A 26,092-nucleotide genomic window follows, 5' to 3' on the forward strand; every position below is an offset into this window, starting at 1 on the left:
GTCCACACATATACTGATCCAGAAGCATGTGGGCTGTTTAATAGGCTACAGTAGCTAGAGACGTGACATCCATACCAGGTCACATCACAGGTATGTTGACATGGTGCAGGAGTTGTACACAGCGGTCCGTCCGATGATAACGTTAGAGGCCACTTGATAGCATGAGGTATCACTGTGTAGCAGTAATACCCTGTCACATTTACAGGAACATGCCCACACTCACAGGGTCAACAACACTATAACGCACACTCCATAGTGTTGAGGTGAGGACCCCTGCCTATCACCCTCACAGTACTGTGCACCCGCATGACGTGACACAGAGAATGAACATGTACAGGTAGCCTGTATGTCTGCGGCCGATGGCATCAACAGGCTAGTAGACTGCATCACCATGAGGGTTAGGGATCCTGTGTGTTCTGTATGGTAGCATACACCCTCACTCCATGCACCAGACAGCCATACATGCACACACACACACACACACACACACACACACACACACACACACACACACACACACACACACACACACTGTGAAGTCCACAAATGTCATTCACATATGGACAGCTGACATATGTGTGATACACATACCACCCCTGCCTACGTCATGCTTTCCACACTGCAGTATGTACAGATCTCTGCAACAGTGTACAGGGGTGTGTAACAACTGGGATGTATTCCCCACCATATGTGGCATATATGGTCACACAAGCAAACACACATGGCAGTACTGTGACTGATACACCTGCTATATGATGATACATCTGACAGACATGCAGCAGTATTGGCCGCATTATGTGTACCAACACTACCTCCGGCAATTGTGCTGCTCTATGCACACGGGAGGATGTAAGTGTTACAGGTGTCAAGTGACTTACAGTCAGTAACACCTGACCACTGTGTAGGTTTTATGTCTTCACCATCAAGTAACAGTAACATAGCGTACTGTTTGCACATGCAATGGTAGGATGGCGTATGACACACCTGTGAGCCATCCCCGGCAAATATCCATCTGCAAAGGTGGATCACCACTTTATGTACACACATCTATCCATAACTGATGTACATCCTACCGTACTGTCAGTATTTCACCATATACAGGTGTCAATGATGGGGCTGCATTGCAACTGCATGTTGTAGTTAGGCACAGATGAGTTACATACATCAGCTACTGCACATGCATGGTAGCTGCATGCACACTACAAATTGTACACGTGTGTTGGTCCTACATGCCTGTCATGTAGCCATGTTTGTATGCATTGCAATTGGTGGACATGTGTGATGACATACATAACACATGGACTGTTGTATGATATGATGGGTGCCATGGGTAACTAGCACAGGGGGAATGTGTCCTCGGTCAACATTGCTACCTCATGTACTGTTAGCATTTAGCAGCCATGGACCTACTTTCCATTTGCATGCGTGTGATTGCTGTAGCCACTTGTTTGCATGGAGGACAGCAAAAGCTATGCTATGTACATATGTGTTATGTGTGTGTGTGTGTGTGTGTGTGTGTGTGTGTGTGTGTGGTCCATGCACATATCGATTGTGATTACATGTATGTCATATCCAAACATGTGTGTTTTTTGGTGTACAGCGACAGTCATCTGTCCCAGCTGTGTAAGACCCAGGGCCCCTGTTATGTGTAGAGCCAACCTGGTTATGTACAGTGGTATTATTGCAATGCATAACACATGATGGAACCCTGTCTGTACATGTGTAGTCTGCACAGTTGCTGTAGACCTATGTACAGTCCACTGGTCATGGGTCACATGGTGTTGTGGTAATGTATGGCTGTGTGTTGCTGGTCCAACAACATGGTGATGTCTGAGGGCTACATAGTAGACTGCGGCATGTACCTCTGTGATCTGCACCTGAGACATCTGTGATGGCTCCTGAGTGTGTACTGGTCAGTACATGTGAGTGGCCTTCATGTACATTGGGACAGTAACACCATACTGTGCCCTTCCGTGTTTACAATCTGTGTGCATGCAAGACAGCCCTTTGCAACTGCTAAGTGTGTGTGAGCATGCCCGGTACGCTGTTGTGTAGATGGACACACAGTGCATTCCAAACTGTGCCCTTCCGTGTTTACAATCCGTGTGCATGCAAGACGGCCCTTTGCAACTGCTAAGTGTGTGAGCATGCCCAGTACGCCGTTGTGTAGATGGACACACAGTACATTCCAAACTGTGCCCTTCCGTGTTTACAATCCGTGTGCATGCAAGACGGCCCTTTGCAACTGCTAAGTGTGCGAGCATGCCCAGTATGCCGTTGTGTAGATGGACACGCAGTACATTCCAAACTGTGCCCTTCCGTGTTTACAATCCGTGTGCATGCAAGATGGCCCTTTGCAACTGCTAAGTGTATGAGCATGCCCAATATGCCGTTGTGTAGATGGACACACAGTACATTCCAAACTGTGCCCTTCCGTGTTTACAATCCATGTGCATGCAAGATGGCCCTTTGCAACTGCTAAGTGTGTGAGCATGTCCAGTAAGCCGTTGTGTAGATGGACACACAGTACATTCCAAACTGTGCCCTTCTGTGTTTAGAATCCGTGTGCATGCAAGAATACCTTTTGCAACTGCTAAGTGTCTCAGCATGCCCAGTATGCCGTTGTGTAGATGGACACACAGTACATTCCAAACTGTGCCCTTCTGTGTTTAGAATCCATGTGCATGCAAGACGGCCCTTTGTAACTGCTAAGTGTGTGAGCATGCCCAGTACGCCATTGTGTAGATGGACAGACAGTACAGTCCAAATGGACATGTGATACTAAGTGTGTGAGAATGCCCAGTGACACCTTGTGTCGGTGATGTGCCTCTGTGTATGGGCATGGCCATTGACATCCTGTATAATGATGGTGGTCATCCAGGCAACAGATGTCCATTTTCCATGTCACGATGGATGCCTACATTGAACACACTGATTGACTGTCTTGAAGGGTGTACTGTCTGTGGCACGTCCCGTATCTATGTAGTGTTGTAATAGTGCTCCTTAGATAGGCAGTTGTCCCGCTCACACCACTGCTGTGTGTTTGTCCACATCTACCTTGGGGCAATAATATGCTTTTAGACTGCTCACTTTCTATACATTCCCTATCAGTGTCCTTGCCTTTACGGATAATGTCATCCACCTAGAAGTATGCCTCTGGGAGGGCAGTGTTCAGTAATCTCGGTAGCGTGTTATGTAACTGCGTAATGCTGTAGTGTGATAAAGTAGTTAGGTGTATGTTTGACTCCCAGCTCTGCCAAGTGTGTGTGAGTTTCCAGCTTCCTGAGGACAGAGTAATGCTTTTAGATGGCTCACTCCACATAAATTCCCTATCGGCGTCTTTGCCTTTGCGGATGATGTCATTCACCTAAAAGAATGCCTCTGGGAGTGCTGTGTTCCAGTAATCACGGTAGCGCATTCTGTAACTGCATAATGCTGCTGTGTGATAAGGTAGTTAGGTGCATGTTCGACTCCCAGGCCTGCCAAGTGTGTGTGTTTCCAGCTGCCAGGGGACAGAGTAATGCTTTTAGATGGCTCACTCCACATACATTCCCTGTCAACGTCTTTGCCTTTGCAGATGATGACATTCACCTAGAAGTATGCCTGTGGAAGTGTTGTGTTCCAGTAATCTCAGTAGTGCGTTCTGTAACTGCATAATTCTGTAGTGTGATAAGGTAGTTAGGTGTATGTTCGACTCCCAGCCCTGCCAAGTGTGTGTGTGTGTGTTTCCAGCTGCCTGTGGACAGAGTAATGCTTTTAGATGGCTCACTTCACATACATTCCCTATCGGCGTCTTTTCCTTTGTGGATGATGTCATCCGACTAGAAGTATGCCTGTGGGTGTGCGGTGATGCCAGAGCTCGGTAGTGCATTCTGTTACTGCATAATACTGTAGTGTGGTAGACTAGACAGGTAGATGCTTGATTCCAGGGCATGGCGGGTGTGTGTGTTTGGCAGTTATACCATATGTGTTGGTATCTGTGGGTGGCTAGCTGCGGGATGTGTTCAGTTTGTTTTGTTGCTGACCTATAGAGTGTCCACAGCCCGCATATTCTGCCAAGACACTGGGTTGTCAACACATACATTCGCCAATAGGTCTGCTGAGTAACTGTCAGCAGCCCTACTCTTACCCTTGATACAGTCTGACCCGTGTGACGCAACATAACACATGTGCCTTGATGGTAACAACACTACATGATGCAGGTGGCACATGTAGTTTCCTTTCCATTCCTGACTAATGCATTGCTGTCATGTGGTCCGCTGTTGTGAAATAAATGCCATATCTACATATCTGTGTACATGTATATGTGTGTATGTATATATATATATATATATATATATATATATATATATATATATATATATATATATATATATATATATATATATATATATATATATATATATATATATATATATATATATATATATATGTCCATGTATATATGTATACAAATAATATATATGATATATGTAGATGTAGAGGTGGACATAGACGTGAACATATGTCTGCAGACATCAGCACTATTGAATGTTTGTGCCGGGTGATCTATATGTGATAACCTGGGATCTATGTATATCTGCCATGGCGTGGTGTTAATGCACATCGTCTGTGGTGTGCAGGGCCACGAGTTGTAGTTATGTAGACACCGGTTATTTTGTTGCTGGGAAGACCATGGGACATCGAATATGGTGATGGTAAGGCACCTGTTGCCAGTTGTGTATGGATCTGAGCGACACTGAGCAGTGGTTAATATGTTGGAGGTTCGGTATGGGTCATATAACTATTCATTAGAAGACTATACTATGCAGATGAGGTTGACTATGGTATAACACATTTATCACCAGGGTGTGCTGCTGGTCCCTGGAGTGTATGTGTGTAGTCAGCCGGGTGCAGGTCTCGAATATAGTTGGCAGCATGGGAGGGGGGTCAGGCATACTGTACGTACATTGCAGAACTGTGCCTCGGGAGTGCTCCTGCTTTAGCACACCTAAGCTAGGGGTGTGTCTATACCTGCCTGGTGATGTTGGCAGGGTTGACAGCAGTGGTGGGGTAGTCACTGTGTACAGGCTGCACAAACAGGTGTTGATCAGCACAATCAGCAGATGACATGGCCAGCCCACACATGAACAGTACGTTAATGCGAGCAAGCAGCATACACACAGGTTTCGTCCACACTCTACACCACCGGTGTATACCTGCAGGGACATTTCATGACACAGTCCAACCAAATGACATGGGATGCAGTAGGCAACATATACTAACATGTGCAAGAGGCTGGGGTGACATAAGACTTTATAGACTGAGGGTGACTTACCAGGGGCTACATGGGCTGGGGATGTTGGAGCACTATGGGGTGGACAGAGACCTCCTACAGCAGCTTGTTGACCTGTGCCTAACACATCACAGTGGATACCATGGGATGTGTTGGCCTAGGTGTACTAGCCACAGGTACCTCACACAGCATAACTGGGGATATCATGGGTATCTCACAGGCATCTGCATCCAGAGTATTGCACCAGTTCACAGATGACATGTCAACACATGCTAATGAGCACGTACATGTCCTCAACGCATGTGATTAGTGGACCAGCAATATGCATCTGTTCAACCACATTGATGACTACCCTGGGGTACTGGGTGCTATAGCCTACACACATAGAAACACCCGGGGAGCAGGGTAGGGCCTACAGTTAGTGCATGGGCATACCCTCCAGCAACTATGCCATATGTGATGGCCAGGGCATGAGATTGAATGTGTGTGCTGTCTGCCCTGGAAGCTATGATGTGTCTGATATATGGCTTCTGACACAGCTGTAGCACACCAATGCCTATATGGACATCCCCTACAGTCTCCTAGTGGGGGATGCTAGGTAAACACTGGTGTAGTGGCTGATAACACCCATCAGCAATGCACACACACCTGAACACTCACACCATACTGAGGCAGATGCACAGGCAAGGCATATAATTGTGCATGTGTTTGGGATGCTAGGTTCACAGTTCTGGTATCCAGACATATCTGCAGTATTCACAAGCTACATGCATACAAGTTGTTTTGGTATTTGCTATGCTACACAATGTTATCCTGCAGTAACAGCTGCAGCAGGAACAGCATGGGGCAGGGCCCCACAGCCCAACATTACTGCCAAAGCCTGTACAGGCACAGTGTGACTTGGTGAAGGAACTACCTGAGTAGGGCACAGTCGGCGAAAGCCCGTGCACAGTATGATCTGCCCTTGGCAAAGAGGCAATACAAGGCATATGCACTGACACAGTAGGTACCCACAGATTTCCCCTCTCTGACCCGCACACAGTACAATGGATGCCAAACATGACAGTACCTGTGCTCAGCCATGTATGGAAGGTGCACTGTGTGCATCCGACATAGGTAGCACTTCAGCACCATCCTCAAATCTGGGACACACCCAGGGTATGTCTATTGACCTAACAAGTAGCAGTTGTATTAGAATGTGTACTTACCTATTGCTATGTTATTTATATGAGCATGCAAGTGACTGTGATGGCCAAATGTTTGGGCAGCAGGCAGTACACATCCATAGTGGCACCATGACCTCTGTAGCACATACGGGGGTCACAATGGTAGCCTGTAGTACACAGGGTGTCCTAACCCACTGCAGATTATGCACTGACCATCATGTGTGTCCATACAGCCAACACATGTTCCATGCAGCTGGACAGATGTGGACCAATACAGACAAATGATATACAATGGCCTATGGATATGCCCAATGACCGACCCCATCCCCTTATGACACACACAGATGACAGCAGGCCAGGCAGTTTGATGTAGGTTGTGTAATAGGATGTCCAACACCACTGTGCTGGTAATTAATGCTGGGAACTGACGTACCCTGGTATCCCTCCAACCAGCAATTTAGGTAGGTCCACACACTGACATGGAGTACATGGTAGACCAGTACAGTAGCGGCAGATGTGTACAACTGTTGGCTGTGCCCCCCCGTCAAACCTACACATGTGAGAGTCATGTGCACCACCCACGGTGCTGTGTAGGACTGTGATTGTGGTTGCATGCCCCCCCATGCTATGCAGACATGTAGCAACAGTCAATGCCACATGACCATTAGATACCCTGCAGACACAGCATGTCACCTGTCTGTGTAGAATGGAGGGGTCAGAAACACAGTACTAACTATCTGGACATGTGACACATGCAATACAGTTGACCATACTTTGCATGCTCACACACATGACGGTATTGTCGGTCTACAACATGCGTAACAGTCATACTGGGCATGCTCACACACTGAAACACAGGACGGCCAGGCATGCACACACCAGTGGTCCAGACATATCTGCCAGTACATTGCTATACTGTTGAATGTCTGCGCTGTATGGTGTTTGCGGTCTATTGTCTGTACATATGCCATGGTCTATTGTTAATTCACATGAGCTATGTGCGCAGGGTACTTCTACCATCATGTGTATAGGGCGGTTCTTTGTTTGTGGACAGGCCGACACCTTTGGATACAAACCGGGTAATGCACAGTCCAGCAAGTGGGAGCTGTTATGCATGGGTTTGCACAGTGTTAAGCACTGCTGACCTCTGGTCACAGCACCTTATACACGTTTAGACTCCACATTTCTTTGAAAGTGCACTACTGGCATACTGGTAGACAAACACGCTTACAGCCGCTCGCTCTCCGACATTTCTGCTTACATTTGTCACTCACGCTGGGTGTGTGCGATCCCTTGTGATGCGTATTACATCGGACTACATGACTACAGTATCAGGTATGTGTAACCATTTTGCGACGGCAGCCGTTCGACTGTATGGACTCGGCGGCCTGTCCAGTGACGTAATCATATTATATGCGTGTTCCTCATACGATCTGCTCCCATCTGCCTGATACATAGGAACCGATACTCTGCAATGCTGACATGTGACTTGAGTTTGTTAATGCAGCTGTCTGCCGGGTCATGCTACCGCATACCTACTGCACATTGACCACCTTTCAGATTGCATGACGGGAAACTGTAGGAGTGACACCTTTCCCACTTTGCATGGGACAGTCCCTCATCACACACCACATGTGACAATACCAGAACTCTCCATCAATCGGGGACACATTTCTGCAGAATCAGGGACAGGTCAAGAAAAACAGGAACACTTTTACAAAAGTAATGCTATTAACTTGACACATTGACAGAATCAGAGCATATGACTTAATATGCATATTCTGAAGTAACAATTGTTTATAACTCTTACTTATTGTCATTAGTCATTTAGTGTAATTCACCACCTTTCCTTCAACAGCCACTACTTTTAGGAGGGATTAAGAAGGACACAATTATACTTTCAGTCAAACATAGGGACGTACCTGACATTCAGGGACAGTTGAGTGGTATGGACAATATTCTAGCCATTGCAACTGTCCCGATTAGGGGACCTTCTCATGTTGTAGATGTCTGTACTGGTTGTTTGTTACAGGTCTTGTATACCTGACACGTCGATATGGCATATGTAGTAGCATAAGCAACTATATTGCTGCTAGACTACGCTTTGATTTGTTCTGATATGTATATTTCTGTACTATGCATGGCTTTAAGTATGTTCTGCCCTGGTACATCTGACAGTTCTACAGAGCAGGTTCCACTTTGGCCATTCAGACTGTTGGCAGCCCTATACACCCTATATGTAGAGCTATCACATGTGTCAAGTCAGCACATACCCACAGCATACCTCTCAACTGTCCCTGATTTTCAGGGCCGTCCCTGATTTTGACTCAAATTTTAACTCTGTCCCTCTTAATCCCTCCTAAAACTAGTGGCATTTGGAGGAAAGGTGGTGAATAACACTTCATGAATAATGACAATAATTAAGAGTTACAAACTTCTTTTACTTCAGAAAATGTGTAGTAATTCATATGCTCTGATTCTGTCAATGTTTCCAGTTAAAAGCTCTAATATTTTAAATGTGTCCCTGATTGTCCTTGGGTTTTCTTGACTTGTCCCTGATTCTGTTGAAATTTGTCCCCAATTGGTTGAGAGGTCTGACCCACAGCCAGTAGTAAACAGACGACTTCCACGGTTTGCATACGTTAGGGTTATTCATGTAGCATTATAATTGATAATACTGTTTCCTATTACATGTAGCTGTTACTGATACAACAGATTGATGTCTGACACCACTACACACACTATATAGCCTCCATTCCCGAACTTACAGGCCATGTGCCATAACTGTCATTTTGCAAGACACAACTGCCCAGACAGGTGTATCCCTTGCAGGCGTACGGGTGTTGAACCTCTTCTATTATGCTATCATCTACCTGAGGTGGTCAGCAACTTATGCACTTTCCATCAGTAGCAGAACTCACATACCAATGGGTGTGAATGAACACTGTATCAGGAACAATGCATAACACCCTGCAGGACACATTTAGATGATTGGTTCTATTAACCAGACACATTCACAATCACAGAACATAGGTATTCATTCACGTTTGTTGAGGTACATGCCGCGTATGACTCATACATGTTGTCACCTGTCATTACCTGTATTCTGCCTCCTGCTCACCTAATATCAGTAGTTCTGGCAGTGTTTAGTTGGACTTTGTTACATTCTGATACATAACTATGGACGTCCATGCTAATCGGGTACACGGCACTGTGTAGGTCTCTATGTATTCCCCAATGGTTTACAAACTATCCGGTAGATGTGCTCGTTTGGGAGGTGTAGGCATATGCTATGCCCACATAGGAATATTAATGACTTCCACTGGGTGGGCCTACTACATCTCTGCCAACCAGCACCTGCACACTTAAGCCCATTAATGCATACCCATGGTCCACCTATCTGGCACCCCTCTACAGCAGTCGTGACAAATACTTACTGCGAGCGCAGCTGGGGTATGAGCACACCCCTACACATTGCCCACTCTCCCCATCTCAGGACACATGTCGTACGTTTTGTCAACCCATGTATTATCACACTTGCACAACCTACTGTTCCATGTACACCTACATCCTGCTCGTATCAATGTCAGCAGATTCTTTGACACCCTGAATTTTTGGGGTCCCGCAAAGGACACCGTTATCCATGTTTAAAGTGTAGACCTTGCAGAACTCTCCCACTGGTCCTTTCCTACCAGTGTTTTGGACAGCGGCAGTGTATTGATCTGTATTGCCTGTCTGTAGGTCTGTCTGGCCTAGCTGGGTGATGTGGGGGATACAACATTTCTTTATTGGACCTCCCAGTCACATATGCCTGGACTGTAAATATTTATGTAAATGTGTATATCTACACTGACATATAGTTTGTTTTGTGTGTATGTGTATATATCACTACCTGTTGTTTGTGTATATCTATCTATCTATATATATCCGTAATATATCCTTGTGTGTGTGTGTGTGTGTGTGTGTGTATACATATATATATATATATATATATATATATATATATATATATATATATATATATATATATATATATATATATCCGTATGGATATATATGTGTATGTAAATTGATATAGCTATATGTATATATACGTTTTTATCTATATATACATCTGTGTGTCCATTAACCTATGCATTTCCCGGACATGGACACTTACACATGTGCATTGGTTTTATCCCTGCTTCAACAGCATACTATTTGCCTTAGTCATTCTGACACCGACACTTCACTCCGGTGAACTTGTGCTCAGTATATTGCATGTTATGCAGTGGACAGATGTCGCACGTTTTTCATGTCTGGGGTGCTGCTGCTAACTGGGATGTGAAAGTGTCATTCGACCTATTCCTCATATGCGCAGCCTATTTTTGCTGCTACTGTGTTTGTTTCTGTGCACATTCATATTATTACTGTTGATAGGATGTGTGTTTGTGTTACTGTGACTGTATGTTGACAAATTGTTGTCTTCGTGTAGATGTGTCTTTCTGCTTTTCCCAGTTTGGGGTTGTCACAGCAGAACTCCGTTCCGCTCATGGGTGGCATATAGGTTTTACGTGCCGGGCTGCCAGACCTGACGCACAACGTATGACAATGATATGCCCATTCACACATGTCTCCACGCAAACGACACTCTATCTGGGAATCACACCTACATACTAGCTGACTTCCACGGGCCACTCCATTGCACCCGGCGCAACATACCCTATCACTCCTGTGTCCATACTCGCATATCCATAGTTTCTCCTGCACACCCGTGTTGAGTTTCCCCGCATAACAGCCATTATACACCTGATATCGCAGCCATGGCACACCTTTACACATTGCCCTGTCGTGAGTGTTGGGGCCCTACACACATTTTGTACCACCTTGTGTATTCACAGGCTCACCTTCCCATTTGACTATTTCATTCATACACAATGAATATTATTCTGATCATCTGTTATAAATTCACTACAGGTATGCAATAGTCCTGTCAACAGATGGGACAGTTGGTTGGTGTACTTCTGTGTACGGACCTCTCTGATACTCGGGGACTCATGTCTACAGTGACAGGGACAAGGCTATGACAACTCAGGGACAATCACGGACGTTTCCCTTCCCATTTGACTATTTCATTCATACACAATGAATATTATTCTGGACATCTGTTATAAATTCACTACAGGTATGCAATAGTCCTGTCAACAGATGGGACAGTTGGTTGGTGTACTTCTGTGTACGGACCTCTCTGATACTCGGGGACTCGTGTCTACAGTGACAGGGACAAGGCTATGACAACTCAGGGACAATCACGGACACTTCTACCAATTTAGTACTATTAACTTGGAACGTGTTGACAGATTCATAATACTACTAATTTTATGCAGTTAATCATCTATTACTCTTCATTGTAAGTAGTCATTCTCATTCAACACCTTTCCCCCAAAGGTCACTGACTTTGTGAGTTTTTAAGGGTCTGGCCAGTTATTGTGCGAATGCTCTGACCATTGGTATCGTTGACATTGTCATATGTATAGGTTGGGATGTATTTTGGGGACTAGGGTTGCCACCTTTTCAAATGGCCAAGATGGGACATTTTCGGAACACACATCAGATTTTACAAGCTGAGACATACCCACGGTCAGTGCAACCGATAGAACTTTACTTATTTGCCTACATAAAAGCCTATTGTTGTAGCTGTTTAGTTGCTTTTTCTGTTTCTTGTAACATTTAGGTATTGTAGATACTGCAATAATTATTTTCTGTAACTATTACATAACATATGGGACATAATTATGCCCTACAATCCCAGGACATTTGCCACTTGTAATGTATTTTGTCAGGACACAACTATCCAATGATGGACTGTCCCTCGCAAAGCGGGACAGATGATAACCCTACTGCGAACACCAGATTGTTTGGGCCAACACATAGCCATGGTCAGTGCAGGTTTAGAACATTCATTTCTTTCCTACCTGTGAGCCTGTGTCTGAAGAAGCCAATGAGGTGAAAGCGCTAACTGTGCCTATTAAAGAACGTTCGTTTTTACTTTTTTGATACCAGTGTGATACTTTATGGATTTGCATTGCATTTGATGCCTAGGAAAGCCTGCCTTTATTTCAGTCACCTTATATGAGTAACTGGACTGTTTATTTGCGTTGGGTGACTGATATTTTGTCCGCTTGGATTTGGTTTATTGTCTTTAGTAAGACCAAAACAAGACAAATACCGAACATTCTTCTGGTGTTATGAAAATGTGCTGGGGGTTTTACATGCAAGGGATACATAGTGTGCAATCCTGCAACTGCCTAGAGTGACACTACCTACTACATATGCATAGTGGTCACTATGTGTAGATAGTACCAGTAGGCCAAGTATGGCTGGATTTGGTGGATGTTCAGGTAAGGGAGCGGGTTGTGTGATGTGGAGGGGATGCTGGGTAGTCCATTATGCATCCAGGTGTGTTGCATTTGATATGGCCAGTTCCATCAGGACCATTCTGTGGGTTTGTGCCTGTGACATGTCTATACATTTGTATCGCATATTTCAATATTCATATGTTTGTGGGATTGTGCTCTACAGTATGGCCTGTCTGGTTGTATCGCAGATGTTTATACATGTGTTTGTGTTTCTTTCTGCTTCACCCGCTGCTCCCCCCCACACACACACATATTCCTCACACCCCATACATCACTGCTTTGGTTGTTGGCCCATGACACGGCCAGAGTAACACATTGAGTACCCTACATATGTCAGGTACCTGTATGGTTGTGTGGACTACCCTGTCATGTTTGCTTTCCACATGCTATACCTCACGCACATAGGTACACGCCCATACTTAACTTTCATTGCATGGTTGGTATACCCGGGTAATACCCATTCAACTGTGACACATCCTGACAAGTTCGGCTTGTACCACTGATGTGCGGATTCTGGCAGACTGTTCTAATCATTGGTAGGATGCCACCTTTTCCTATGACCAGGATGGGATATATTCCGTACACATATCCGACAGTACTGCACAGCACGTACCCACAGTCGACGGTACGGATAATACTGTTCCTTTCAGCCTACATGTTTCCTTATTGTTGTAGCAGTTTATATGCTCCTTCTGTTTCGTTTACATGCTTATTCTATTTCCTATCACATTTGGTATGTGACATATGGACATACCTTTTGTATGTGACTATTACATGCCTTGTGGGATATGATCTGGACATACGGTCGCTAGATATGTACATTTATCGTGTATTTTGTTATGGACACATCTGCCCAGATGTGTACCCTCCCTCACATTATGGGTCAGCTGGTGACCCTAACCATTGGGCTGGATGTACCTACTTGCGGCACGCTAACATATGATGCGTTTCACTTACACTTGGTATAGCTATCTACACTGCGTTGGACTATGGGCACACGGTTTTCCATGTCATTTGTTCGCGGGATAGGGGCCCGTTATTCCCTACCGTGCATTTGTGTTTGCTTCTTCATTTTGTGTTCGCAGGAACTATCTTGCATGCTTTGCATACGTTTCAGTATTCACGGACACTGACAGATGTGATTACTATCTTGCAAATTGTTATATGCAAGCATTTTAGGTTGCACGTCGACAGCTGGCATTAGCCTCCGTGCGGCACTTTGACACACCCTATGCACTCGCGCTCCTTTCCTATGCACATGGCTGTGGCGGCAGCGCGTCTTGGTGTTTTTGCCAATCTAGTCATGTTGGAATGGGAAACAGAATATGTGTTCAAGAGCCAATTTTATTCCAATATAGCATATTATACACGATATTTGGATGATTTATTCATGTTATGGAAGGGTTCAAAAGATGAGATTAATTCTTTTATGGAATTTATTAATGGCACAACAAATTTTTTAAAGTTCACTCATAACATCAGTGAGAGTGGCATAGCATATTTGGACACATATATTAGCCATTCTGATAAGGGATTTATTTCACAAATTCATAGGAAGGAAACCTTTTCAAATTACTATATTGAATTTAATAGTTATCACCCTCCTCATATATTCAGAAATGTTTACAAAGGACAATGTATTAGGGCAGCTCGTATGTCATCTACTAGAGAAATCATGAATAGGGAAGTTGACCGAATAAGTAATATGTTTAGTAATCAAGGATACCCCTCAGCCCTATTATCACAAGTTTCCAACTATGTGAAAAATGAATGGGGTAAAAAATTTCCACCTTTATTGGGCAAGTCTTTAGATTTTATGAAGATTCATAATAGAAAGAAGGGATATGACGATGTAGGTATGTGTTGTAATCGAGTTTGCATCTTGATGTATACTCCTTACACGAAGTATATTAGAGATATTTTAAGACAGCACTGGAACTTAATAACAGTAAATGATGATACAGCTTCTGTTTTGGGCAATTATCTGAGCTTTGTATATAAAACAGCACCCAACATTAAAAAATTATTGGAGAAAGCTTCTAAACAAAAAACTGTACACAATACAAAGCTCTTGATGGGAACTAGAAAACACGGTACCTGCAAACAATGTTATGCCATAAATGAGGTAGGCAATATTAAGTTAGGAGATATCAACAAGACTAATAGTAAATGCAAAGCAGGGAATTGTAGCACCAAACAAGTCGTATATATTGCTACATGTTATGCCTGCAGCGCATTCTATATAGGCAAAACAGAGAGAGTCCTTAGGAAACGAGTATATGAACATATTTACAGGATAAAGATTAAAGACAATAACAATGCACTTTATAAACACATATCCATATATGGTGAATCACATGGTTTTAAATTTGCCATTATAGATTATGTAGAAGTATTTACTTATGGGGGAAATTGGAAAGCACTTTTAGCCATGAAAGAAAGTAAGTGGCAAATTTTGACAGATGCCATTAGGTCACCTGGCATAAATGAAAATATAAGTATTAAACCATTTTTAATCATGGCATAGATATATCATGGATGTTGCCATTGTATTTTGATTCTTGTTGACTTGTTACAATTTATGAGCACTAATCATGCAAGTTTTACCATTTCACTGTTACATATATTTGGAGTATGTTTTAAGATGAAGTTAGTATGTGCAGAGTGCATTTTATTTTATTTACCATAATCATTTTTATTTATTTACATTGTCATTATATTTATATTGTCATTTTTTATATTAGCACACTGGATCTGTTGAAATGCTTAGCTGTTTTTAGCATAGTAGTATGTATATATGGAGTTATTATGACTATGTCTCTTTAAGAGCTCCATTTCCTTTTGAATCTTTGGTGCCAAAAAGGTTATTTAAATGTGAACAGGAAGTACTCCATTTTGGTTCTGAGGAAGTCTGATTTTTAACAGATGAAAGCACTAAACCTTATTTTCAATAAAAGAATCGTTTTTTATCATTACGAGTGGATTAAGCCTGAATTTTGCTGGAACACTAGTGTTGGCTATACGTGTGTTATACTCTGTTCGAGCTGTGCAGATGTTACTATATTTTACCAGCTAGCCTTTTTCCTTCTACAGTCGGTTTCTGGTGTTGGTTGGTTCAGAAAAACGCAATTGTATGAGAAATACACCAAACATATGAGGCAAAATCTGGACATTCTGCGAAAATCTGCACAATTGAAAGGTACATGGAGAAGGGTGTATTGTACTCAGTTATTGGTGTGATGAAGGCTGGGAACCATTATATTAGTATGCACTCTGATATGCATGTCCTTCACATGCCCAGTACTTGTGTTACAGTCAAGGGAGTAGTCAGCACTGTAATTACATGCTGTTGGATGTACCACTTACCCTGTACACCAGGACACTGGTCACATACCTACTGGTCTGCTTATAGGGTGTGATGCCACATTATACATGGGTGTTGTGTCTGTTTCCTGATGCGACATATCTCTTCACATGCCTCATCAATGCAGGTGTTATCATGGCAGTGACTGCAGTCTCTGGTATGTGTTGATACTGTGTGTATTATACTAATATCACAGTTGGAGTCAATGACTGCCCACAAGCTGTAGTCCTACAGGCAGCTGTTTAGACACAGCCTGTATATGTCATCTGTGATGTCCATCACTTAACTAGGGGTCAGCCAATGGCCTAGCAGACGTCCCTGATGTACTGACCTGATCACTGGACCTGAGATATATGTCATGTCACACACATTTCAACATAGTGACATGTCATGTATGTCATACACTGGTCTAAACATTTGGTGATAAAGCTGTATATGGCCACATGTGACAGTGCTGATTGAATACCACAGTGTGACTTTTTTGTCAAATGCCTTCACCTGTTCAGGTTCCACAAGATGATACAGTTGTCATCATACATGCTTTTGATGACCTGTTTGAGGACATCTATCAGATTTAACAGACCTGATGAAGCAGTGGAAACTCACACAGGTTTGTTGCATACACCTGGAATATTACTAGTATACATGTAGAAGTGGTCCATGATAACATGTTAGTCTACCTCACAGTTGAGGACAGTCAGTATGTCTCTGTACATGCATGCATCAGGTGCTGCCCTCCCAATGCAGGTGGATGCATGTTGATGTATACCCTTGTACTGGAACATAGGCCTTGTGGAGGGTGTTTTTGAACTGTGTATTTCACCATATTATGAAGATGTATGTCCTGGGTCACACCATAGGTGATCTGTAATGTTGTCACAGCACATTGATTCCATGTGGTAGTCTCAGAGGAAGGTAAGACAGTGCATACTGCCTATTGTGATCTGGCCTAGGGTTTTGACACAATCGCACTTGTAGGTATCATTGAGAAACTTTCCAAATTAGGGATTCAACCTTACATCAGTTGATGGGTAAACAACTGGCTCACTGAAAGAACACACCATGTGACAGTTGGTTAATCAATCTGTACCAGTAGAGTTGTCACTATTAGCAAATCCTAGGAATTTGTGCTTGGCCCTTTACTGTTTGAATTGTATTTCTCAACAGTCCTTTAGCTTACTAGGTTTTCTGATTCTTGCATATTGTGTACAGCCATTGAGTCCACCAATGGTGATAACATAGTACAGGAGGGGGAACTAACTCATACAATTGAATGTTGACAAAGTCAAATGATTTACAAATAAATGCAGAAATGTGTGTTTGTAATGTTGTCCATCTGAAAAGTCAAGTACCAGGTTAATCACAATATTGATTACAGTCCTGCTATGAAGAAACCGAATAATGCAAGCACTGTGAACACATTTAGATAGCAATCTGAACTTTGAACATCAAGTGTCCAAACTGCTATTGAAAGCCTTTGTTGTGAATATCATAATTCACGCCATCATATTGACCTCTTAAAATTGTATGGCAGCACTGTAGTCAAAATGCATTACAGCACTAATAGAATACCATGCTCTTTATATGTATCTCACCAGACACATGTAGCAGCTGGACAGACCACAGGGCTTTCTCTCAGCAAGATAACACATGGCCTACACACCATGCCATGATGTATGTCGATAGATTAAAAGCCATATCACTGTAAACTTTACTGTATAGGATGAAGTGACTTCTGCCTGGCCCCAAGGCCAGTCATGGACCTTGCCTTGTGAGAGCACTGTATATCCATAAATGTAATGCAGCTGAGTATATCAGCAGTGACTGTTGAGGACAAGATAGCAGTGTCCCACATGCTGGTGTAAAACGATCTCTGTAATGTCAAGCAACAGCTCAAACACACAAACACCCATCTCCAGTTGACTGTAGTGAGAAAAGAACACCTACTTATTTAAGTACACAGATTACAGTACCTTACACAAGCACCACAGCTTAAGAGTGACTTGGAGTGTGTGTCAGATAATACATTATAGCTGATGACATCAGCAGTGTCTGGTGCGAAGAATATGGTAATAACAGTGTTCCACATGCTGGTGTAAAATGCTTTTTTAATGTCAAGCAACAGACACACACACACACACACACACACACACACACACACACACACACACACACACACACACACACACAGTTGACTGCAATAAGAATAGATCCCCTACCTATTTAAGTAAACAGACTACAGTAATTTAGGCAAGCACTACCGACCAAGTGCAACTTGAAGTGTATCAGACAACACTTTATAACTGATGGCATTAGTAATGTCTGATGAGGAGAACATGGTGATAACAGTGTCCCACAATCTGGTGTAAAAGGCACTCTTTAATGTCAAGCCAGAGCACAGACATACACATCCCTCCCCCAAGTTGACTACAGTGAGAACAGAACCCCTACATATCTAAGTGCACATACTACAGAACACAGTACTTAATGCAAGCACCACAGCACAAGTCTGATTTCTACAGGACTACAGGTAAACTTATAGTAGATGACATCAACAGGCCATGTGGGAGAGAAGAGGTTGGGAGACCTGTATGAAATAGATGTGTAGACATGGAAGTAACTGTAGAATACACACTTCTGCTCTTCTGTCTGCACACACACACACACACACACACACACACACACACACACACACACATACACACACACACACACACACACACACACACACACACACACACACACACACACATACACACACACACACACACACACACACACACACACACACACACACACACACACACACACACACACACACACAAGCTGTCTGCAGTGAGAATAGAAACTCTACCTAAGTACACCAACTATAGACCAGAGTACTTAACAGAAGCACCACACACAAATCTGATTTATACAAGAGTGCAGGTGATCTTATAGTAGATGACATCAGTAAGCCATGTGGGGTACAATAGGTTCAGAGGCCTGCATAGGCATGTAGTTTCATAGGTTCATATGAGGCTACTAGGGTGTGTAGAAGCCTAGCTATGTAAAAACACAAGTCCCCTTATTGAGCATAGTTGGATGGTTGTTTTTAGCAGCACCAGCTGGCCATGTCAAAGAGAGACATAGGTGCCAGCTGAGAGGCAATCATCCAACCAGTAGTCAAGTTTGCAATTGAACAGGGTCATTGAGGGGAACTGCTTCACATGCAGTGGGAGCATATTACGGCCTCTTGGGTGGCACCTATGCCCCTCTTAGACTGGCTGAGTAAAATCACTCTGCTAACAATGACTATCTAAATATGCTTAGTAAGGCTACTTGTGTTGTTAAACAGCCAGGTTTCTATTGACTCATGTATAGTGATAGCCATGTACTCCTAAAACTTACCAATATACTATGTGAGAGATTTAAGTATACAATGAATCCAGAATAAATGCTCTCTCTCCCAGGTAACAACTAACCACATATCAAACAGATTGTTAGCAAACACACTTCACCTCCTCAACAAACCAAGTGCACAGCACATAAATTCACATGTACAGAGCCACTCATTGGAAGCTTACCGAAAGAGCAGAGACCTCACAAAAGCAAACCTTCTTCATACATGGCAGTCCCAATGGAACCCACTACACATAAAAACAAATGTATAAGTGGCTCACCCATTAATTACTTAAGGCAAAACACCTCAAAACCAATGTCTTTGTCATAGGCAAATCCATAGTGAGACACACATATGTCTCCTTCACCAGGTTGTACAAGGAGAAAGTCACAGGCAACTATCTGTCAGGTGCCAGGATCCACAAAGTCATGCATGCACTCAAGTCTCTCAACAACAACCACAGTTACATCTGTCATATTCCATGTTAGAGTAAATGACTTGAGATGTACCTCCCTGGACTATATGAAGAGAGATATGACTCACCTCTTAGATTATATGTCCCATACAGGTATGCTCATAGCCCTAAGCTACATTATACCTTCACCCAGGATGATGCCTCAATACAAACAAAATTACTATTCACTTCAACATTTGACTTAGCTACTGGTGTCACTCCAGGGGGATATAGTACTTCTAAGGATGGGATGATATGGTCGACAGACCCTGCTGCTTTGCCAGGGATGGTTTTCATCTGTCATCTCTTACCTTTTGGTTACTAGCCATGATACTTGCCTCCCCCGTAGTGACCTTTTAGGCAATGTTATAAGAACCAACTTCCTTTTGTAAAAACATCCTCAAAAGACAAATTCTAGGTTATGAAGCTTATTCTTGGAGTCTAAATGAGAAACTGAACTCAATGGAGGCACTTATTTGGGAAGATGTTGATATTTGTGCATTCACAGAGACATGGTTTAGGGCAACAAAAAGTACTATAATGCCTTCCACACATTCAGGCCACAAAATGAACATGAATGAACCAAAGGAGGAGGATGTGCATCCATCTTCATAAAAGACAAGTACACCCCAAGAATGGTTCAGCAATATGACTCCCTAGACTTCCTACAAGTCCAAGAAAGTTTAGGAGGAACTCCCCTCCTCATCATTAGTAGCTACAGTTCCAGCAACATGAACCAGGAAAACCACACAGTGCCTTTCTGGATCTAGAATCACTCATAATACAATCAAACATCCTAAGCATGGGTAACTTTAACTATCCTTCCACCAAATGGGATACATAAATGAGCTCAGGCATGCTCGCCCAAAGGTTCCTGCACTTTGAAACATGAATGCTCTGGAACAGTTTGGCTGCATCCCCACAAGAGGCTTGAATTTCCTCGACCTACTACTCACCAACATGGGAGATTGCTGCACCACCCCATGTGTGAGACCCTCCCAGGTATGGTCTGACCATAAATCAGTCACGTTCAGTGTGACAGTCATACCTGCCCCCCCCCACGCAGGATCCCAAAGGTGGAAAAATCTCTGCAAAGTAACTATAGCCTCCTATGTGATAGCATATATAGTTTCAAACCTACTGCCACCACTGACAGTAATGACTCTTATACAGAGGTGTACACAGATACCCTGTATGAACACCTTTACAAGTGTATAGACTTATCTGAACCAAAGCATTTCAAAACTTGGTCATGAAAATAAAAACTGCCCTGGTGGACATCTAGCATAAATAGATAATACAACAAGAGAAAGAAACTGATGTCCAGGAATAAGAGGGAACAGTCTCAGCAGAAGAATACCCTCCATAGCTTGAACAAGTAAATTAGACATCTTGTAAAGTCCTCTAAATCTAATTATGAAACTCATTTAGAATCCATAGCTAAGGATAATCAGAAGGCATAATTTAGCTATCTATAATGTAAAAGGGAAGACCCAGTTTTGCACCAAATTCAGAGTGGATGGTACCACTCATACTGAACCTGAGGACATAGCCAACCTGTTAGCAGACAGGTTTGGCAACAATTTCACACCACTGTCTCCACCTAGCATATCCTATAGAATACCTGTCAACAGTTCTGTACCTATTATCTCCAAATAGCAGTCCATAACTTCATTCATCAATGCCAAAATACACAGCCTCTATGGGACTGGGTAACATCCCAGGCTGCTTACTAAACTGTCTAAAGAAAGAGTTAGCAGAACCACTGGGTACTCTCTTCAAATACAGTCTAAGTACTGGCTTTGTCCTAGAAGAGGGAAAAACATACTCATACCTACATAATACATACATAATATACCTCCATGTACATCACTGTATCAAGAAAACCCACCAAAATCTTGACCTTCTGTACTGAAATAAAAGATTCCTCACACCCAGCTCTAGAATTTCACTAGCCCAAGCTTACCTTCTACATACCTCTCAACTGTATGGATTTTCACAGAAAGTCCAGATATTTGTACCATATTTTTGCTCTATTCCTCACAAAATTTGTGATTTTTCTGGCAAACCACAGAATGATCTAAGGATTGAAGTCATTAAATAATGTTGACCAAAAAAGAAAACTTTAATTCCAAAAGAAATGGCACCAAAAGAAGTTAACCACAATAGGTAAAGCTGCTGAACAACCACTCTGTTTATTGAAGAAAACCACAAACCATGGTTGACACTGCTGCTACAGTTTTTTTTGTTTGTTTTTGGTCATTAAATAATGACATACATTTAAGTTTCAGACTTCATATCTTTCAGAAAAATGTATGGTAAGATAAATCCTGTTACTCTAGCAGCTTTCTATGCTTATATGAACAATATTTAAAATCTGTCCCTATTTTTGGGCCTTTGTTCCTCATTATATCAGGCTTTGTCAAGATTTTTTGCACTAAATGTTTGAGAGGTATGCTTGTCTCTCACTTAATCTATGACTCACAAATCTTAACTAACCTACAGTCCTCACTACTCTTCAAACTTTAAACTACCTATGAAAAAGTAGCAAGATTTGCAACTAATCTGCCCTTAAAATCACACCACTATCATGCTCTCTGCACACTCAACTAGCTTGAGTTTCCCAACCAACTCTTATTTACCCAACTTCTCATCATCCATTCTATCATAAACAAGCCCTCCTCCTGCCCTAACTTATCCACTCTTGTCTCTCTCTCTAAAATCCTCCTCGATCCCTCAGATGCTCTGGTCAATGTCTCTTACAGATTCACAAGCCTAGAAAATCTAGTGGACATAATCTCTATAGCTACATTCCTGCACTGTCATGGAACAAGCTCCCTCTGACCTTCAGAAACATTTATCATAAGATCAGAGGACCATAGGAGGTTACTAGGCTATTGGTCCTGAGGCCCTTATAAGCCTAGCCAAGAGTTTAGCCCATGCATAGACAAATCAGCACCCAATGCCCCTGTCCAGCAGGGACATGGATGGAATCCTAGGGACGTATTTTCTATTTCCCATCCAGTTATCCAGATTTTGCTTAAAAAGGGGTAAAGAGGTACTCTGTTTGATGTGAAGAGGGAGTCTATTCCATTGATGGAGAAGTATCTGGGACACAAATCTGTCCCACCAGCAAATCCTATTGATGTCACAGACCAGGTTGAGGCCATGTGTGCAGGTTACTCGAGTCGAGCTTGACTTGTAGATATGCAGCAGTCCCATCAAGGCTGGGTCTGAGATCGCCTTGTATGCTAGGCAGAGGTCACATCTGAGGAGTCTGTGTGAAACAGAGTAGAGGGATAAGGCTTTTAGCCTATCTGTGTATGGTAGATTTTTGAGGCCCTGAATTCTCCTGATAAGGAAACTCTGTGGTCTCTCAAGCTGTTTCATGTGCTTTGCAAGGTACTTGCTGAATGGGGCATTGTACTCAATAATGGGCCCTATAAGGGGAAGAATAAAGGGATGTTATGACCTCCTTGTCCCTGGATGAGATACCCTTACTTATGAGGTAGGCCATGTAACAAGCTTTCCATACAATGGAAGCAACACGTTGGTCAAACGTCAGGCTGCTATCAAGCTGGGTGCCCAATTCCCTCACGACTGACTGCATGCTTACAATGTTGTTATTAATGTGATCATTTATGGGTACATTTATCTCCCCAAAAGAGAGGATGATGAATTTTGTTGTATTTAGCTTGAGACCATGTTTCTCGCAATAGTCATTTGTTTGGGTGAGACCGTCTTGGAGGATGTCCACATCACTAGGGGAACTGATGACAGCTCCTAACTTGCAGTCATCTGCAAACTTGGTCAGCCATAGCCCACTGGTTTTGGCCTGTACCTCAGAAAAGTATATCCCAAATAGCTGAGGCCCCAAGACCAAACCTTGGGGTATGCCACTCAATATGGGTCTACTGCTTGAGGTGGCTTCCCCTATTTTGACTAGGTGCATTCTATCAATAAGCCATTTGGCTACCCATCTGGTAACATATGGATTGATGCCTAGTTGAGAGAGTTTATCTATTATGCCCGAGTGGGGAATAGTGTCAAAAGCTATGGCCAGGTCAAGGTAAGTGGTGTGCACTGTCTTCCCCTTATCCATGGCTTTGGTGACTGTCTCAAAAAGTTGGCCAAATTTAACAGACATGACCTCCCCTTGATGAAGCCAAACTGTGTGGGATTGAGAGTTTGGAGGTTGCCAATGTCCTTGCTAATGAGGTCCATGATAATCTGTTCCATGTCCTTGCAGATCAGGCTAGTTAGACTGATGGATTTATAACTTCCTGGATCGGTGAGTGCTCCACCTTTGTGTAAAGGGATGACTCTGTCCTCCACTGAGCTGGGACAAAACTGGTACTCGGGCTTTGGTTGAATAAGATGCCTAATGGTGCTGCAAGTTCATGCCTGAGTTCATGTAGGATGCAGCCTGGGATATTATCAGGTCCCATGGAGGCTGTATTTATTTGCCTTTGAGAGAGCAGTGATGACCTGATCCCTAGATATAAGGGAAAGTGGGCAGTTACTGGGAATGTCCTGATTTACTGATGGGGGGCAGAGGGGTGAAACTTCCACTGAATCTGTCAGCCAGCCAGTTTGCTATATCTATAGTATTTGTATATGTGGTGTCCTTGACCACCAGTTCTGAACAGATCTGGGTAGTACTTTTGAGATTACGGACATATGTGAAGAAGGCCTTATGATTGCCTCTAGTAGATGTGGCCAATATGGACTCAAAGTTTGCTTTGGAGGATTTTACTAATGCTCTGATTTGATTGTTTAGACTAAGGAAAGATTGCTTCACATTGGGCACCTGCTCCTTCTAGGTATTGGAGAGCATTTTATTTTTATTTTGTTATAGAGCTTATTTATTGCAGATGTCCACCTGACAGGTTTACTCTTCCTTGCGGAGGATGATTTAGTCCTCTTAGGTATTCCTGATTCTATGCATCTATATAAATGTCCATGAATTCAAGAAAGCTCTTAAAAATTACCTAAACAGCACCTGGTCTTGTTTCTGCATAAACCCCACCTGAACCATTCCCTCTCTCCCACATTACTTTCTTCCCTGTCCCTACTCTCCTTTGTTATTCCTCCCTTCCCTCTTTATCTCTCTAACACTAACTATCTAACAAATGAATTAACAATCACTTACTTCTAATCACTCTTCACTTCCTAACTTCTAGTAACATGATGCCTATATCCCACCTACAACTGCCTCATACTTAGCATCCTCACACACTATTGCTGCAAAACATAAGCATTTGAAAAACACAGTTCTCCATGGAGAACTACCCTTATGGCATTTTCTTTTTGCTAGTTCAATGTCACTGTCTGCCTCAAGATGAATATCTTATATATTAAATGTATTTCTTACTGATTTTTTTAACTTGTACATAAAAGAACAGCTGGTCATTTACTCTACTGTAAGATTTTTAAGAAATTTTTAAGGTTGTTTATTTAATTGAATGACTAATTACTTTATTTTTTTTTGACTGTTTGATATTTAATCAGTAGGGGTATATTATTACTTAGTATGAGAATTATTTGTTCTGAGGAAGATCTTTACTTAAGATCAAAAGCGCTTAACCTTTGGTCATTAAAGCTGTTTTTACATTTTCCAGTGGTAGTCCTCATTTCGTTTTTCACTCTGGTAATTTCTGTGTTTTAATTTTTTTTTTTTTTTTTACCCATTGGAGGCTTTTTTGAAGTAGTTTTTTAGTTTAAAGTACAGAATGTGCTTACATACATAAATGATTGTTGTCAAAGCCACATACTTAAAGTTAACCCAAAACATCGTATCGTATAGACTTTTGAGAGGCAATTTGAGGCTGGTCTACAGAGCAGTCTTGGAACCCTGCCTTAATGGAAATGCTGCATCTCTGTAAATCACATGGGACAAGACTCACACTCTTTAGGGACCTTAACCTAGCCTGTGACATCAACAGAACATGCTGTGAAACAAATATGTCTCCCAGAGATTGTAACTCCTATGGAACAAACTCACAATTCATGTGAAGCTGAGTTCCTCCATGACTCTATTTAAATGTAACTTG

Source organism: Protopterus annectens, chromosome 3.part1 (assembly GCF_019279795.1).
Source record: "Protopterus annectens isolate FY-2018-M chromosome 3.part1, PAN1.0, whole genome shotgun sequence".
NCBI lineage: Eukaryota > Metazoa > Chordata > Ceratodontiformes > Protopteridae > Protopterus > Protopterus annectens.